Here is an 18,194-nt window from a genome sequence, read left to right on the forward strand (position 1 = left end):
GCATGCAACCGTGCAGGAATCAAAAGGCCAAAGCCAATAAGAGGGGTTGGGTGGGCCGCGGCCCCCAACTTTCTATGAAAAATATCATAAAATGGGGAGTTTTTCACATATTCTATAATGTAATGCACCCAGGAACATGAAATTACTTTCATTCGGTTGAGAAAGGACCATTATTTGAAAATAAAGCTAAAGTACGCCCCTTCCAAAAATAGTGGGGGAAGAGGGGGCAAACTCCCCATTCTTATGATTTTTTCATTGAAAGTTGGGGCCGCGGCCCACCCAACCCCTCTTATTTGCTTTGGCGTTTTGATTCCTGCACGGTTGCATGTCCTGATGTTCTAGCTGCAAAACAAAAGTTACCCGAAGTAGATTGGTCAAATAGTCTACGAGTTATAACATTTTTTGTCAAATAAGTGTACGAATTTAAAATTCGCGCCAGCTTCCCTACGTAACTTTGGAGTCGGGGGAGGGGGTCCTAGGTGGGTGGGTTTTCTTCCACATGACATTTCAAATTTTTATCTCAACATCTGTCAGCGTTTACAACCTCACATACAAGTGTGAAGGTCCTAAAAGCACATGCACTTTTTTATCAGCACGATGGTCCACCAGTGGACCATCGGCGGACTACACCTATATTTTCTATGGTCCACTGGTGGACTATTGGCCGACTAATGGTTAAGAGAATGAAAGATCTCGTTGTATTGATGGTGTTCGTAATCCATGTGATACAAACTGACAGTATTTGCTCGAGAGGTGAGGGATGACACAAAAGTGTCCCGGAGAGAGGTCGGTCTGACGCTCGAACTAGACAACGCAGCCCGGTTGACGCTGCCACACAGTGCGCGGGAACCAGCCACTTTTGTCGCGCTCTCGCTCTGCTCTTCCCATATGTGGCACCAGCGCAATTCTGCCCAGCCGCCTGTTTTCATGGCCGTGCGTTTAGATCAAAATTCCTTTACAACATACAGGGTGAGCATAAAGTCTTTCCCTGATTACAAACTTTTATTGCTAAAGAACTATGCTAGATACAGATATGCGGTTTGTTGGAAATGGTAGCTTAACTCCTAATGTTTTGTTATCAGTACACTTCAGTGCACTTCGCCATGTGCTCCCTTTGTTGCCCTTAGAACGTCTAGGCGATACTCAATTTCTCTCCATGTCTTTGCCAACATCTCTTCCGTCACCGTCTCTATAGCATCCCGTATTCGTGTCTGAAGAGTTTGCATATCAGAAACTGGTGAACTAAACAGTGTGTCCTTAACGTAACCCCATAAAAAAAAGTCGAGGGGTTATGTCCGGCGAACGCGGTGGCCATGATATGGGAATCAGAATAAGAATCAAACAAAGAAATGGAAAAGAACTTGATGTATTGCACTACTTATTGCCATAGGTTTTATTTGCCTATCTACCGTGGTAGTTGAGATATAAATATTCATAATCAGGGAAAGACTTTATGCTCACCCTGTACAACTCGCGTGTTCATTGGTGGAGTCGTCTCGCGTTACTACTTGCGCAGAGACTTGTTTTAATTCACCTGTTCCAGAGATAGCTGGGACAGTGTAATTACAGAAAGTAATAGAACATTCTACTTAAAACCAATGGAATAATGTCTGTCGAACTGCACCTTGGCCGATAATAATGTATAAAACACAGAATTGCAGCAGTACTAAGTGTGCTACCACGTCACTCCAGTCCAGATTAACTTTTCTGCATATAGTGGACTCATAAACATATCCACAACAAAGAGATCATGTGAATGTTACCAATCTTTCATTTTGTGTGTGTGAAGGGGCTCTATGTTTATCCATTATGATGTCTTGAGCGCTCTTTTCCCCGTCAGGTTTCGAGGTAAATGATTCGAGATGGTTAATCCCAGTAAAGCATGAGCTCCTCAATGCAGAGAGCTTTGCTCGCAACACGAACACCAAAGCGAGACCTAATCGCGTGTCTAATTAACGAATTCCGTTATCAGCAGGTGGTTTGACGGTTTCTCAACAATGTCCGCTGGTAGCTGCATGTTTCATAGTTGCGTTATGAACGTTATACTCCGCCCACGCGTCTTTCCCCGATAGAGATATGAACCCTGTCACTTGCTATCGGATTAACAATTATAGATACTAGAGTTTGGACTGCAGTTAAAAAATTAACCAGTGGACCTACATGAAAACGACTTACGTCAAAATTTAGCTTATTCAATTCTGCGTTAATCTATGCTAACCAATTCTCAAAATACAGTTTTTTAGCATTTTTAAGAAACAACTTTTTCTTAGTATTGGTAGTCCTACAAATACAATATTGGTCTTGTTACAAAGCCCTTTGCATCTGTTTTTGAAATGCATTATCATTGTCAATTCACATTGCGAAACCGATTTTATACAGATTTTTATTCAGCGGAGTAAAGCTGTACGTGGAACGTGGCAACACTGCAAGCATTGACTCGTAGCCAGTGTTGTCAACTCTAGTGAGAAGTCGCTAAATCTGGCGGATTTGTAATGCTAGCTGTCGACAAAAGACGTGAAAAAGTGACGAGCGACTTTTCTGGCTACTTCGCGTGCTCTTTAGGGACTAATCTGGAGAATTCACAAAATACCTGCGTAGGTACGTCTAAATGCTTAAAAATGTCCGTTTCATAGTTGTTAAATAAGGAAAAACCCTCGCAATTAGCTTCTGATACACAAAGAGAAACTGAAGCAAAGCGTACCCCCTTTTTCAGGACGGTTTGTGATGTTTGTATCAGACATTCCTCGTGCCACCGTTGCGACTGCCAGGCAAGAGGGAACGGAGTTCAGATTGGAGTTCTTTTGTGTAGTGTGCGGTGACAAAGGAAGTGCTATACGGCGCACGCTTTTAGAAGGAACATGAGTTCGGCCAATACCCAGCCAGTGCTACTGCGCTGTTGCCAAACTAACTGCTAGCGCAAGGGAAGGACAGAAAATTCGCGATGTGTCCATTATTTTTGATAATGCATGCACGGTATATATGAGTCCAGTGAAATAATATAGTGCATATTTCTACACGTGATTATAATATCATATCACTGTAGCATATACGAGAAACCCATACCTGAAAGAAGCTTGAAGGTATTTATTTATTCATCACCGCTCTCGTCGTCTTCCTCGGTCTCCGCATGGACGTCCGCAGGATTTTTTCCAGGGAGGGGCAAGGAAGGTGCTTTTATCCAGGGGGGGAAACAAGGCACATTTTCCTCCATAATAGTGTTGTTCCCTCAAAAACATTGCTTAAATTTGAATATCATATTCATGCAATCATTAACACATATTATTGTGGCTGTAATGAATTTATATTATAACTCCATTAAGCCTTGTTTCCATGATTATGAAAAACTAAATATGTTGACCAAGGCAGTAATTTATTTTATTATAAAACATAAACTAACGTAACGTTTCAACCTTCTAGCAAGGTCTTCTTCAGACTCTGTATCAAGTACAAAAGTAACCAGATACAACTTTGTCAATAGTGACAAGGCGAAAGCGTATGCCAAACTACTTATCTGAAAAAAAACATTCGGAAACACAAAAGCATAAAGTCAGATCTGGTTACTTCTGTTCTGCAAAACAGCAGAAAATACAGTTCAAACTGGAAAATTTAAATACTTCTAGTGCTGAAACTGGTTTAACTTTATTCATTGCCGAACACTATTATTTGCTAACCGTGAATCACTTGTCCGAATTATGTATGCAAAGGTTTGGTGACAGCTGCAGTGCAGTAGGCATTCGTCTGCATAGAACCAAGTGGACAGAAATAATAAACAACGTTCTTGCAGTGCATTTTCTCGATGATTTAGTATCTGACGTCGGTAATCAGTGTGAAGTGCAGTGTTCAGAGGAAGAGGAAAGCAAGTACTCGAATTTTTCACCTTTTTGCTATTTTTTAGAAGTACATTTGATTTAGCGACTTTTTCTAGAGCATTTAGATTTCATTTAGCGACTTCCTAGCGGCTTTTCTAAGGAGATTTAGCGATTTTTACGTTCAAGCTGTTGGCAACACTGCTCACAGCGCCCGCGCTGCGAGCAGTGTTGACACGTTCCGCAAACAACTTTACTCCGCTGAATAAAAATCTGTATAAAATCGGTTTGGCAATGTGAATTGACAATGATAATGCATAAAACAGATGCAAAGAGCTTCGTAACAAGACCAATATTGTATTTGTAGAACTACCCAATACCAAGAAAACGTTGTTTCGCAAAAATGCGAAGAACTCTTTTTACAGAAATTTTGAAATCCTGAAAATTAATAATTGTGTTTAAATCCTTTCTGCCTGCACCATACTAAAATTTCATAACGATTGGACAACCAGTTTTTGATTTACAGAATTTAAAAGAGAGAGACAGTTTGCGAAATTTAAAAAAAATGTCCTTTTTTGGTTTTCACGGCGATAAAAATAGAAGGCATACTCAAAAAGAAAATTCGTTAATATAGATTAACCCAAGAATTGAATAAGCTCAATTTTGATGTTACTCAATTTTAATGTACGTCTACTGGTTAATTTTTAATTGGTCGAAACTCTAGTATCTATAATTTTTAATCCGATAGTAGTGCTGTAGATATAAAGTAAATAGTGGTTCGGGTATCACTTTAAACTGTAGGTCCAATCTCGATTAGCCTATCTGTGCATAAAGTAGACTTAAAACAGAAGCAGCATTTAAACCCGAAAAATAACTGCATAAATGATTTACCATTTAATATACAGAATACAAAAATTTTGTTGTACGCAGACGATACTAGCGCAATAATAAAGGGCAATGATGTGAATGAGTTAGAAGCCAACATTGAAAAAACAATGGAAGAAATGAAATCTTGGATTGACAGTAATAAATTACTATTGAATGAACAGAAAACAAATTACGTGCTATTTCACACTAAACAAAACAATAAAATTAAAGATGTAGTAAAGAATAGCCACCTTCCAGTAATATTAGTTAGAGAAACAAAATTTTTAGGAGTTACTATAAATGAAAATCTAAATTGGTCAAACCACGTAAAAATACTTGTTAAAAAATTAAATTCCAAAATATTTGCACTGAGGTTATTAACACAAACACTTCAAACAAATTCACTAATTCAGGTATATTATGCAATGTTTCATTCACTAATAACTTATGCAATAGAATTTTGGGGGAACTCACCGGCAAGTTTAGAAGCATTTAGAAAACAAAAGAGTAGTCCAGTTTAGAGAGTTCACCAACCGAAAGTGGAGCTCGGTGGTGCTCGCCTTAATGGATTTGTCTTGTAAGGCATGAGCTCCATTTTCTGGCAGTGTTGCCAACTGCTTACTCGAAAAAATCACCAAGGTTTTTTTTTGGGTCTAACCTAGCCTAAAGCAAGGAGCTGGCAATCTTGCTTGAGAGTTCTGCAACCGAAAGTAAAACTCGCAGTGTTGCCAACATCTTACTCGAAAAAAATCACCAAGGTTTTTGTCTTGGTCTAACCTAACCTAAAGCAAGGAGCTGGCAACTTTGCTTGAGGCTTGTTTTACAGAGCATAAAGCAAGGTTGGTAACCTACTGGTACTTTTACCATGGCTTTTTACAAAAGAGAGAGGAGAGAGAGAGAGAGAGAGAATTAAGCAACCGACAGCCTACCTACAGCCTTTTTCTTCTTGGTCTAACCTAACCTAAAGCAAGGAGCTGGCAACTTTGCTTGAGGCTTGAGTTACAGTGCATAAAGCAATTTTTGGTAACCTACTGGTACTTTTACCATGGTCTTTTACAAAAGAGAGAGGAGAGAGAGAGAGAGAGAGAGAATTAAGCAACCGACAACCTACCTACAACTTTTTTTCTTTTTACTTAGCAAAAACTACTATTTTTTGAGACTTAGCCAATTTATATACTGACGTAACATACACACACTAAACAAGGAGAGCCGGCAACAAATATATACTGCCGTAAAAGAGAGAGAGATTTATGGCTGGCAACAGTAACGAGCGAATGCGCCATATCGTAATTTTCCAACTCCGTACATCGCGACCTTTGTAAACCTCTCTCTCTCGGGGAGGGGTGATGTGCCACATACACGCACACACACACACACACGCACGCACACACATACACACGCGCACGCGCGCACATATGTATTGTAACACAAACAAACAAACAAAATAATAATTGTTGTTTTTAGGAGGCCTGGCCCCTATAACCTCGCCAGGGTGCGTGGTGCCCAACCAAAAATGTAAAAGTTTTCTAATGGCTGCGGTTATAGATTACCGCACCTCTGTAGAGTTTCACGTGTTTTTTTTTCTCAAACTATTAAAACACATATTTGAGGAAAACAACGCCACCCATATATAAATAAACCCCTCAAACTAACACTAATTAGAATTAGCCTACAAAATTTTTCTCGTAAGGTATTTTTTTTGTAAACACTCTACCACCAACAGATCACATATAAATAAACATACCCCCCCAAAAAATGCGCTCCATGAAAAGTTGTCCTGTGTGCAAAAGAACCATATCAAGCAAACGTTTTGCAAGACATCGTCCCACCTGCGTGCCAGGCAAGCGTGTAACCACTAAAAAATCATGTCCCAGGTGCGGTATACATATTACTATTAATAATTTGAAGAGACATATAACATCATGCAAAGTTGTCGTCGGAACACCTGTCCCCCAACCGTCGACCAGCTCGACCAAGAGGAAAGCGGAAGCCGACTCGCCACCATCCGCCAAACGCGTCAAGCCTGTGGCGAAAGCGAACCAGACTGCTTTCGAGCGGTTGTTAGAGGACTTTGTCCTCACTTCGGAGGGCTCATGCGACGTGCGTAGCTTTTTGGAGAACGTGCGAGCCGAAATCATTTCCATCCTCGGCGATGCACTGGCTACGTACTCCACCAAATTCTACGCATCGCTACGTTGCCAGTACAAGAAGCCGTCCGATGAAATTTACAGCTTCTGCCACAACACCAAGGCGAAGACGCTGCATCTGGCGGATGTCGACAACCTCGAGGTCATCTACAACCAGTTTACCGATGAGCTGGTGGCAAAACAAGAAGAACATCAAGCTAAAGGCTCGGGGGGTTCGCTGTGTGGCGAGCCTCACGAACTGTGCGTCAAACTTTGTAAGTTCATACCTCTCTCCGCCTCCAGCTACGTCCCCTTACCACCTACCATTGTGGCAAAGAAGGCCGTCCTGAACATCCAAAATGAAGATAACAAGTGCTTCGTATGGTCGGTGCTTGCAGCGTTGCACCCTGTCCACTGGAAAAACCAACCACACCGAGTTAACCACTACCGACCCTACGAGGCAGAGCTGGAAGTTGCGATGGCTGGGATCGACTACCCGGTAGAGGTCCCGGACATTCGAAAGTTCGAGGTTCGTGCGCGGTTGGCTATCAACGTTTACGGTCTCACTGACGAAAATGCGGTGTACCCCATCAGGGTGAGCGACGTAAATGTTGATGGTGCGCAGGAAATCCATCTCCTACTTATCAAGGACGAGACCCATCACCACTACACCCTTATCCGCTCGCTGTCCCGGTTGGTGTCGAGCCAAACAAGCAAGCATCATGGTGGCATAGAAGTTTGTCGCAGGTGCTTGTCAACTTTTGACAATCAAAAACAGCAGGATTATCAGCACATCAAAGGTTCTAACATCGCTGCAGAGAAGCTCGCTCGCCACAAGATCTACTGCAGTAACAACGAGCCTGGGGTGGCAGTCTTGCCCAAACCTGGCACCGTGGAGCGTTTCCACATGCACGGTGGCATGGTGGAGCACCCCGCTATCATCATCGCGGATTTCGAAGCCTTCCTCAAACCCCTGTCCACTTGCGATCCCGACCCTGAAGTTTCTTCCACCACCCCTTACCAACTCCACGAGGCTTCGAGTTATACATACGTTGTGGTGCGACGTGACCTGCACATCGCACCCGAGCCCTACGTGTATCGCGGTCCCGACGCAGCCGAACACTTCCTCGAGAGGATGGTTGTCGAGGCCAACGAGATAGGGAAGGTACTGTTGGCCCCCAAGTCTATGCTCCCACTGTCCCCCGATGATCAACGTAGACACGACGAGGCCATCGCTTGCCCTGTCTGCGTCAAGGAGTACACCGCCAACAACCGTAAAGTCCAACACCATGATCACTTTAACGGTAGGTATGTTGGTCCTTGGTGCAACGGATGCAACCTCATGGCCCGGGACCCGCACTTCATCCCTGTGTTTTTTCACAATGGCTCGGGATACGACTTCCACCACCTCGTCAAGCATCTTGGGTACGACGGCATGCGAATCAACGTCCTGGCGCAGAACGAGGAGCGTTACATCAGTGTGAGCAAGTGGGTTCAAATCCCGGAATTATGCTCTACCGTCGAGCTTCGCTTCCTCGACTCTCTGAGGTTCCTCCCGGCCAGCCTCGATGCTCTCGCAGGGAAGCTTAGCGACGAGCAAATGCTCATCACCTCCGCGAACTTTCCGAACTTGGACGCAGGTCTCTTCAGGCGTAAGGGGGTCTATCCCTACGAATACGTCACAGACCCTACCAAGTTCGCAGAGACGTCGCTACCTCCCCAGGCGAAGTTCTATAGCAAGCTGCGAGGCTCGAACATCACCGGCGAGGAATATCACCACGCCCAGTCCATGTGGCGCGAGCTGGGCTGTCGAACTCTCGGGGACTACCACGATGCCTACCTCAGACTTGATGTGACACTCCTCGCCGACGTGTTCCAGACGTTCCGTGCGACTGCGAAGACCATCTACCAGCTGGACCCTGCATACTTCTACAGTCTCCCCGGACTGGCGTGGTCGGCCATGTTTCTGGTGACGAAGATCGAGCTGGAGCTTCTTTCGGACGTGAACATGGTGCTGTTTGTGGAACGTGCCGTGCGGGGTGGAATGGTCCAGGTGTCGCAGCGACACTCGCGCGCCAACAATCACCACATGTCCACCGGTTACGACCCCTCACAACCGTCTAGCTACATCATGTACACGGACGTCAATAACCTCTATGGACACTCCATGATGCAGCCACTCCCCTTTAGAGGCTTCGAGTGGGCTGACCCTTCCAACTTCGACATCGAAAACTTCGACGATTCGGAACATGGGTTCTTCGCCGAGGTGGACCTTGAGTTCTCCGAGAAGCTGCAGGATTTGTTCTGCGATCTTCCCCCTGCACCCGAGTTCAAGTGTCCACCGGATTCCAACCAGAAGAAGCTCGTCATGGACTTCGAGTCCAAAGAGCGTTATGTCCTACACTACCAGAATCTCCGGTGGTTGATGCAGCGAGGGGTCGCGGTCCACGCAGTTCACGACATCCTCAAGTTTGAGCATTCTCCATGGTTGAAGCCATACATCGAGCTCAACACCGAACATCGCACAGTCGCCACTTCTGATTTCGATCGCGATTTCTTCAAGTTAATGAATAATGCGGTGTTTGGCAAAACTATGGAGAATGTACGGAATCGCATGGACATAAAATTGGTAACGAGCAAAGCACAATGTCGCAGGCTCGTAGCAAACCCATTATTTAAATCGAGGACCATTTATAACGAGCAGCTTGCTCTGGTGCATATGAGGAAGAGTGAGGTGAGGCTCGACAAGCCAATTTATGTTGGTGCCTCAGTATTAGACCTGAGCAAGCTGCACATGTTCGAGACGTACTACGGCATATTACGTCCACATTATAGCCACAACATCTCGCTTCTCTACACGGACACGGACAGCTTGGTGTACCACGTCCACTCAGCCGATGCATACAGGGATATAGTCACGGTACCATCTTTGGTCAACCTCTTCGACACCTCGGGCTATCCCCAGCCGAACCAGTACGGCATCCTACCCCGAAACAAAAAAGTGCCTAGCAAACTCAAAGACGAGAAGGACGGTGATGTAATTCTCGAGTTTGCGGGTCTTCGCGCCAAGGCCTATGCCATCAAAGCCGAGGGCAGCATTACCAAGAAGGCCAAGGGTGTCGGCAGACAGGTGGTTCGGGAGCATCTCGCATTCGAGGACTTTGTCGATTGCCTCAAGACCAGGTCGTCGGTTCTAAGAGAAGAACAGCGCATCCAGAGCGTCGACCATGTGTTGACCACAAACAAAGTTAGAAAAATTGCGCTGGATCCCAACGACGACAAGAGGTGCGTCCTCGAGTGTGGTATTCACACATTGCCGTGGGGGCACTATCGCTTAGCAGAAAGCAAAACCTGCAACATATGTCCATCTTCAACAGAAGATTCATAAAAACAAAACAAAACAAAAAAAAACATTTTGACTGTCATTACAAAAAACTTTGACCGTATTCTTAAATAACCAGCATGCCTATGAATTTGTTCGGTTTCAAAAAACAGATCATTATGGAAACCATACCAGATCATGAAGTCTTACCTTCCGTGTTACCTAAACTCAACGGTCTGTTGATCATTCACCTCAACAGCATTTGGACGAAACTGAATGACGATGTGGGCAAGATGTTTTATGTTTTTAATAACAATTTACATTTCTACGAAATTCCGATCGACGGGAAACTTCAAATCACCGTGAATCCGGAAAACGCAGGCGAAATCAAAATTTCTACCGGCAAGAACATTTTTCGAATCAAGCACGACAAGATGCTTTCTAACATTACGTACGATGTGTCTGCAGGAGATTATCTTTACATGGAACTCCTCGGAGATTACGACAAACTTATTCCTCTTTTTGTAGAATTACGAATCGTCTATCCTATTATAAATAACCGTTAACCAAAAATGCCTAACGACATTTTCGGCAACACCAAGCGTGTGGACCACGCAGAAGAGATTCTCATGTTGGACATTCGAGTTAAGAAGTTGAGGACCGATTTGATCGCTTTGCAGGAAACCTTAAACAAAAGTTTAGAGTCGGAAATCGCTACGCTCCAAACGCAATGTCTCGATCCCATTCTGAAAATCGATTCCGAACTGAAGACGCTGATAAAAAATTATGTCGACGTACCTTCTTACGACAGCGTTCAAAATATACAGTTGAGCGTGGATTCGCTTCAAAATGATTTGGCCAAATTACAGCAATTTCAATCGAAAAATGAAGATTTGGAAAAATTGAAACTCGAAATCGAAGAACGAACTTCCGCAATAGAAAAGAATTTCTCTGAACTTCAAACCGTCGTGAACGATATAGACGCAGAACGCTTGCACGTCGTCGTTTCCAAATTACAAGAAGAATTCACCGGCACGTTGGAAGAAATTAAATCCAAGTTGCAGACTTTGGAAGATACAATGACGAACCTACCATCGTCGGACGAACTGCAGGTCATCGGTAAAAGCGTCGCGAACATAAAAATTCAATTGGAGGCGTATCGAGATTTCGAACACATTCAAACCACCATCGCCACGCTTCAGGCATCCTTGGAATTGATCAACGAGGAAATTAAAAATATTCACGCTGAAGCGAGAGCGTTGACGAGCATTCAAGACACGTTAAGCACGGTTCAGCAGAAGATCGAATATTTAGAAAATTTGAACGTCGAAACGAATCTCGCTCATTTTCATCACGTACTCGACAACATACAGGGTGACTTGGAATCGTTACGGACGAGCGTGCCTTCGAGCGAAGATTTGGAAAAATTGAAAACGGCGGTGACGGCACTATCCGAATCGAGCGACATCAAAATTTCTTTGAGCGATCTCGAGAGTAAAGTGGCCAATCTCCCCACCTCCAAAGAATTGCACGCTTTGAAAAGGAACATATCTCGAATGCTGAAACGACTAGAAACGGAAACGGCGAACGTGGAACAGATTCGAGACGAAATTAGTTCGCTGGTGTCGACGCTGCCCACTTCGCAGAGCGTCGCCGACCTTCACACGCAGTTTACAGAGATGCGAAGCATCGTGAACGATCTTACCGAGAAGAGCTCGAAATTGAATCAAGTCGAGAACCTTCAGAACATCGTCGTCAACATCAGAGATCAAGTCGGAGTGCTGGAATCCACACAGGAATCGACGCTGGCTTCTTTCGGCGCCAAGTTGCAAGAACTCAACGAAAACTACAAGCAGTTGAACGTGGAAGTGAAAATCAAACCGTCGTTTTCTACCGTAACGGATACCATAGTCGAGCATTTGCTGCCCATCGAAAATAAACTCGGACAAGTTCACAGTAATCTGCTCGGCGTCGACACTAAATTCGCCAAATTGTTCACCTTGCAAGCCATCGAAATCAACAGCATTCCCAATCAACAAAGAATCTCCACGTTTGTCGAAGGTAACAAACTGTACATGTTACATCCTTATCATCCGTACTACAAGTTTCTCCTCGATGGCACGATTCAGATAAACGAATTTTCGTACTGGTCTCACGGTAGAAAAGCTAGCGTTCCCACCATGACTTTGATATCGAATCGTGGTGTCCAGAAAGCAGGAAACATTCCTCTGGCACGTTGGAACGAAACGCGCAACATATATGAAATACACGAAGACGAAGATCTTACCGTTTTTGACGTGAGTGCCGGCGATAAGCTGATCATTCAAAACACGAGCGAAGTGCCACCCTCTTTGAATCCCATCACGCTTGTGCTTCTCTTGAAACGTAATCTCTAAAAAAATGTCTAGGCAAGCCATCGTCGAAGAATTGCATAAACCTGCACGCCGTAACTACGAACGTTTGGCTGTGGTAACCAAGGGCATCGACGACCTCTGGCAAAGCGACCTCGTGGAGATGAGTAGCGGCAATTTGAAAAACGTACATAAATTGAACAAGGGCAACAAGTACCTCCTCACCGTCATAGACACATTTTCGAAATTCGCATGGGCTCTACCTTTGAAGGCGAAAACGGGAACATGCGTCACGGAAGCATTCAAATTAATTTTTCGCGAAAGCGGTGGCAGACGACCACGGTTTCTGCAAACGGACAACGGTAAAGAATTTTACAACGCCGTATTCCAAAAATTTATTCAAAAACACAAGATTCGGCATTATTCGAGCTTCAGTCACATCAAAGCCAGCATCGTGGAAAGATTCAATCGAACCTTGAAAACACACATGTGGAAACGATTCACGCTTCGGGGAAATTACAAATGGGTCGACATCCTGCCGGAACTCGTCGACACCTATAATGATACGGTACACAGAACGATAGGCATGAAGCCAGTTGACGTTACCAAGTCCGACGAGCAGCGTTTAATTTCTACAGTTTACTGTCCAAAGTACACTCCCACGACAAAAAAAGCTAAATACAAAATTGGAGACCAGGTGAGGATCAGCAAATTCAAACGCACCTTCGAGAAGGGATTCACAAAAAATTGGAGCACGGAACTTTTTACGGTGGTTCGAGTTCTACCCGGAAACCGACACACGTATATAATAAAAGATAGTAGCGGCGAGATTTTGAAAGGAAGATTTTACGAAGAGGAACTCTCTAAAACAAAACACCCCGACACGTACCTCATCGAGAAAGTATTGCGTAGGAAAGGTGACAAACTGTTTGTCAAATGGCTGGGACTTCCGGAAAAGAGTTGGATCGACGCGAACGAAGTGATCTTGTGAGTACGTGGAACGTGGTGAAGCGTCTACCGGATCCGGAAAGTCAAACGAGAAAAAAAAAAAAAGAACGGCGAGTTGCTTCCCGACAGCATCCGCTGTCTGATCGTAGGTCCTTCGGGGTGTGGGAAAACGACACTGCTCGTGGACAATTTTCTCCTCGCACCGAATTGGCTAGATTGGAAGAACAGGCACCTGTACGTGTTCTCGAAAAGTTTGGAGCAATCCAAATACCAGCAACTGATGAAAGTGTACGATGGTCTTGACATTGCAACATTCGCCTCGGAAATAAAACCACTCGACGATTGTTGTGAAAATTCAGTCGTTGTGTTCGACGACGCCATCCTGGAAAATCAAAATGAAATTCGCAACTTTTTCACGCAAGGTCGTCACAAAGGAATGGATTGCTTCTACCTAGCTCAAACGTTTTCCAAAATTCCAAAACAGTTAGTACGCGACAACGCTAATTTCATATGTTTGTTTCGTCAAGATCACACCAACCTCAAGCACGCGTACGATGACTACGTAGGCGGAGACATGAACTACAATCAATTTTCGGAACGCTGCTGCTCTACTTGCTGGAACGGTGACGATTTCGGATTCGCGACGATCGACATGACGAGAAAACCCAACGACGGAAAATACAGAAACAAAATCAACGACTTTCTAAACGTTGCAACGTTGTGAGAAACGACGTGTATAAATAACGTCATGACGAAGCGGAAAATCGAAGACGAAAATCTCAAGCTTCGCGATTACCTCGCGAAACGCTTCAAAGGTTGGAAATCCGAGAATCGCGGATTCTACGAAGAGAAGAAACGTCAGGATCAACCCGTGATCGATGCCATCAGCAGTCTAGGTAAAGAAATTAAAATAAAAATTTGATTAATGAACTCGTACCGCTCGCAGCTAAAAGTTACGCCGTACCCACGCCTATTTCGAGCATTCCTTCGACACCGTTCGAACTGAAGGATGTACCGGCACGACGTCGAGCCATAGGCAGCACGTCGTCTTCGGATAAAATCGAGTTGGGACCTTTGGCACGAGACTACCTGAGCACGGGGAAATTCGACAAGGATGAAGTGTTCGGATTGTATCCCAGCATGGAAACCAGCGAAGGCGGCGGTGTGGTGTGGAAGATTGGGAAATCGAAGGTGACCTTCGAAGGCAACGACATTAAAGTCAATTTAGGCGACAAGGATAGTTGGAACAGGTATCCGGGTACGGTGGGACTGTGGGAACTCGTCGCCAAAAAGCAGCCGAAAGATTACACCGACGAAGATTACCAAAGTTACAAGGAAATTCTGATCATGACGGATGCCTTGTACCAGAACAACGACGCCTCGCAGAATAGGGTGAAATCGAGCAGCGGCGAGAAGTACAGGAATCTCATCAAACCGATTTGGAACCAGGTCAAAACAGGCAGCGGCGTCAAACGCTACAACACGTTACCCAAAGAATTCGTTTGGGTGGACGACGTTAGGAAACTCGTGGACCGATTGTTGGTGATAGCCGGCGAAGAGAATGCAGGCAACCGTAATTTCTACAACGAGAAGGTTGGCATCGTGGACATGATCAGCACGAAACTTTCCAACTTCATCGTGAACGACGACAAGGGCATAGGTTACCTGATCAAAATCATCAACACGCTGCCTCCGAAATTCTGGAACGTGGCCGAAGGAAAGGGACTCGTGAACGACATCATCAACAAGTTACCTTTCGAGATGCATCTACCGGGCTACCAGTACTGCGGACCGGGTACCAAACTCGAGAAAAGATTGGAGAGAGGAGACAAGGGTGTGAATCCGTTGGACGCGGCATGCAAAGATCACGACATCGCCTACAACACCACGCAGACGGATCTGGACGCACGTCACGAAGCAGACAGAAAGTTAGAGCACGCAGCTTTCGAAAGGTTCGTGAGCAGAGACGCATCGTTGGGTGAACGGGTCGCCGCACTAGGCACCACCATCGCCATGAACACGAAACAAAAATTGGGGTGGGGTATATAAATAACATACCGTAAAAAATAATAATAATAACAACATGTCTCGTATAACTGATTTGCCACCCGAGCTACTATCTAAAATATTCAAGAAAGTAGTAAACAGAGATGTTAATAAACTTCTAATCATAGCAAGAACAACGCCGGAATTTCGCATCCCTTGTGAAATGGTTCTCAAGGACCATCTTCGGGAGATCAGCGGCCTGAGGTGCAGTGATCTCAACATTCTGCTTTCGGCTGCAGGGGAAAAATTGAACGAGAGGTCGGACGAACTGCACGAGGCGATGCAGGGAAGAAGACGGTACACAGTAGATTGGTACAAGTCTATGCAGGAGAAGGAAGATATCATTACGCACATCATCGCGTTTTCCGAAGCACGGACTTTCTTCCTCTGTTAAAAAAATAATAATATATATACGTGCCAAAAAAAACTTGATATATAAATAACACACATCGTGAAAAAAAAAAAAATCTTCGGTATATGTAAATAACACACATCGTGAAAAAACAATTAAATTTCTCTCTAACACTCTGAAATTTTTTTTGATATGACGACTGAAAAAATAAGTGATCTCCAAGCATTAAAACAAATGCTAAATTTGTCAGTTGAGTATGTAAAAATTCAGGAATTGGAAGTCGACAAACCTTACACGATAACTTCCGGTTCAATCGTTTCTACCCAGTATGGTCCCAAGGTACGCCTGTTGCTCAACGCACAATACAGTCTATTTTTACCAGATCGATACGCTAACATGTTATGCGACGAGAAGCTATCTATTTTAATCGAGAACAAAACTCGAATCGTGTACAAGGGGACAAAGGAACTTCTTGGCAAGAAAACGAAGCACGTTATAGAATTTGTGTAACGACTGCGAGGCCTTGAAAATATATAAATAACATACCGTAAAAAACTACACAAGAAAAAATCTCAGAATATATATATAAATAACATACCGTAAAAATAACACATAGAGCATCAACATGAAGCCCAAGGGTGTTGTGTACCAGATACCATATTCGAATCTAAAAAATCTAGGTGCCCTCGATGGGTTACTCACCAAGAAACAACGCGAGAAGAAACGTTCTTGCTTGTCGAAAGGACACGGAATGAAATTACTGCTCAGCACACCTCAATTGAAAAGATTGCAGCGTTCGCGAAAACAGCAAAAGATCGGAGGTTTCATATTCAGCATCCCGGCCATCCTGGCGGCATTGGGGGCCGTTGGAAGTTTGGCCGGCGGAAGTGCCGCCATCGCGAAAACCGTCATCGACTCGAAGAAGAACAAGGCAGAGTTGGAAGAACAGAAACGTCACAACCTGGCTATGGAGAAGAAGGGGAAAGGTATAACCAAAAAACAAAAAAGCAACCTCGATGCTTTGAAGAAATATAAAAAAAAGAAGCCCTGTCCAACTTCGATATTGAATCTCTGATCGGACCGTTACAAATCAAACACTTCAGGGGTGTTTTCATGTCCGATTCTCTACCCTCTGCTGTGAAGAAAAAGGAGTATGGCGTGGTCAACCTGGACAGTTACAAAAATCCTGGTACACATTGGATATGCTACCTCAAAATTGACGATAACAATGCATTTGTTTTCGATTCGTTCGGTGGCACACCACCTGCCAGGTTGGTGAAGTATCTCAGTGTTGCCAACCTCTACTACAATGACAAACGCATCCAGGGTTTCACCGATGTTAACTGCGGCCACCTATGCCTTTCCGTTCTCGCATACATGTCTAAAATAAATAACCCCTCAGTGGAACATTTTCAGAAAGCATTGTGGAATCTGAAACACGATGGGCGTGTTCCATCTCACGAGCGAATCTTCAATCTTGAAACTCACGCTGCACGACGACATCGTCTATCCTAAATCCGTAGCTCTGCGTGCATTCTACAGCATGTACCTCATACCCAATGTTACGCAGCACAACAACAAAATTAGCGTCGGAAGCGAACACATCGTCGTCACGCCAGGACAATACAATCTTTCCACTTTGCAAGCTCAATTACCCAAAGGCACGTACCTTTCTCAAAATTCGGTCACGCACAGAGTGGAAATCCTATCCGCGACGGAGAATGTGGACCTGGGCACCATGGGAGAACTTTTAGGTTTCGAGAACAACACCAAACTCGAAGCTGGCATCAAGCACGTAGCAACCAACATTCCTAAATTCTTGGCCATAGAGACTCTGAACGTGCACTGTAACGTGGCGGAGGGCATGATCACGAAATCTTCGGATGGATTGTTAGGAAGTCACAAGCAGACGGGAATCATAGCCACGTTCAAACCAAGTTCCGAGTTCATGGAACCGATCATCTACACACCCTCTTCGCCGATCTATTTTCCAGTATGTCGCAACCGCATAGACGACATAGAGTTGGTGGTGACGAACGAGAAAGGAGAGGTGGTGGATTTCGCAGGTGCAACGACCACTGCCATCGTGGAGATCAACATATAATAAATAATCATACATGTAAAATGGAGCAAATCGAAAGTTACGAATTGCAATCTTTCCCTCCCAACCGTCGCACGTTCGCCAATCTCAACGAGGCGAACAGGGAGATCGAATACGACGTTGACGTAGGCGATGGGTTCATTCATCCTCACAGAGCGGACCTCTACCTTCAATTCGACGTGGTGAAGAAAGAAAGTGGAGAAGCCTTTCCACCCAATGCCAATTTGAAACTCGTGGACAACTTCGTGCCTCATCTGTTCTCGCAGGTGGAGGTG

The 18,194-nt window shown here is 44.4% G+C and overlaps 1 protein-coding gene across 2 annotated transcripts in view; it reads left to right on the forward strand.

Moving 5' to 3' along the window:
- Positions 1 to 18,194, forward strand: part of LOC146004009 (alpha-1A adrenergic receptor-like) — a 334,658-nt gene that overhangs the window by 95,159 nt on the left and 221,305 nt on the right. The gene's annotated exons all lie outside the window — the stretch shown is intronic.

The sequence above is a fragment of the Lepisma saccharinum genome, chromosome 21 (genome assembly GCF_977018435.1).
Source record: "Lepisma saccharinum chromosome 21, izLepSacc3.1, whole genome shotgun sequence".
Taxonomy (NCBI): domain Eukaryota; kingdom Metazoa; phylum Arthropoda; class Insecta; order Zygentoma; family Lepismatidae; genus Lepisma; species Lepisma saccharinum.